Here is a 1,814-nt window from a genome sequence, read left to right on the forward strand (position 1 = left end):
GGGGGGGATTAGAATTATCCTACTCTTTTCAGTTTACTCCAACTTCACATTTACAGAATAAGACTTTACCTCTGAGCTTTAAGGGAGGACAGAGCAGACAACCCAGAGAGTTTTAATTAAAAAGCAAGCATTAGACACAGCTAGTGTTTGCCTTTGTACTGCATTCACTTTAATTCCAACTCAGAACACAGCTCTACAGCACTTTTAGCCCACCGTACTCCTCACACCGCTTGCGGAGGACAAAGGGAAGGGAGGAAATCATTTGAATCATCCCATTCTTCTCATGGAAGAAAAAGATCTACCTAGCAGAGATTAGCTGCCAGATCATTAAAAAAATAAACAGATAAGTCTTAAGAAGGAAGCTTCACAAGTCACAGCACATCCTGAGGAGTCTTCTTTCACGTGAGAAGTTACCAAAATGGTCTCACAATACCTTATGCAATTTATTTTCCTAATACTGAAGGAAGATCAAGGAAAACCACAGTTTGTAATGGGTAAAAAAGCAGAAAAATAAAAACAGGCACATACGGACATTTGGTTATTTAGTATTGATTGCATCTTGATCTCAGCCAGGGCTCATTTTCATTGTCTTTCAAAACTCATCATCATTTCACTCCTTGATCAACAGCATAAAAATTAAAGAAGTCTGTAAGAGAAGGGGGCACAGATGGAAGCAATGGAACAAATGTAACTAACCCATCCGGATGAGAACTCTGCCTCACTCGCACCTACACACGAGTGAGCCAAGCAAACCTTTAATTTTCTTAAAGAAATTCATCTGCAAGAATTCATATATAGTATGATCTCTGACATACTAATCACAATCAGCGTCGTACCACATACCTGAGAGATTAGCAATACTGTGGCTTGAAAATGATAATCCAGCTGTGCTGATATTCGTCCTGAATTATGAATATGCAGCTTGAATTACTGTTCCGCGGTTTTAGCTCTCTTGGTGAATGGCAGCTGGGGGAGAAAGCAGACAACGCTGCTCCACTGTCAATATCTTGTACACAGGTGAACTGTGAACGCGCTGTGATAGCATTCTAGGGCCCATGGAGACCTGCGGCCCAGTGGGAACAAAACTCTTGCCCTGTGGAGCTGCTTCTGAAAGAATGTCCTTGCCAGCAAAGTCAGAAACCCTGACTCAGAGCCACTTAAAAATCATCACTGATTAAAGCAGGCTAGAAAACTGTCAGGAGTGGCCAAAAGGAGGTTTGGTGGATAAATATATTTAAGAATACCCCAGTCAAAAAGGAAAGCATAGAAACAGACATACTGAGCTGTTGAGGAGATGAGGGCAGGCAGGCTTGCATCACATGTTTTTAAAATTATAGGCGATCGGGCAGACACACATCACAACTGCTACTGCCTCACGAACAGAAGTGAGTTCTCCTACTTACATCAAATGGAGCTGAACTTGACTGGGCACTCTGATTACACGGGTCCCTGAAGCAGTCACTAAAAGGAAGCAGGAGGCCCATGGCAATGATCCGTGAGCAGAACTTCTCTGCTTCTTCTGGAGGTCCGTTCTCCTGCTGGCTGAACAGCTTCTCCAGCAGAGTTCGCCCTGCAGGTGAAACACGGCGATTAGAAGGGAGCACCGACAGATCACCTGTCTCCCAGAGAGAGGACGGGCGAACACAGCCAGGGAGCAGCCCGGTCGCCAAGGCTACTGACTGCACAGAAAGCAGCCTCTCAACCCCAGAGAAAACTCTGCAGTCAGAGGCCTGGAGGGGGCAGCTCTGGTTTTCTCTGCCACCCCCCGAAACAGGACGCCCCCGTTGTGAGCTCCGCGGCTTCTCCCAGCTGAA

The 1,814-nt window shown here is 45.5% G+C and overlaps 1 long non-coding RNA gene across 1 annotated transcript; it reads right to left on the reverse strand.

The window, feature by feature from the left end:
* Window positions 1-8: 8 nt before the first annotated feature.
* LOC107196648 lies at window positions 9-1,580 on the reverse strand. Its single transcript, XR_001518079.2, has 3 exons — window positions 1,404-1,580; window positions 844-966; window positions 9-646 (listed from the first exon to the last, which is right to left on the reverse strand). It is a non-coding gene; the product is annotated as an uncharacterized LOC107196648 (long non-coding RNA).
* Between the last annotated feature and the right edge of the window lie 234 nt (window positions 1,581-1,814).

Source organism: Pteropus alecto, unplaced genomic scaffold (genome assembly GCF_000325575.1).
Source record: "Pteropus alecto unplaced genomic scaffold, ASM32557v1 C18781534, whole genome shotgun sequence".
NCBI classification, from domain to species: domain Eukaryota; kingdom Metazoa; phylum Chordata; class Mammalia; order Chiroptera; family Pteropodidae; genus Pteropus; species Pteropus alecto.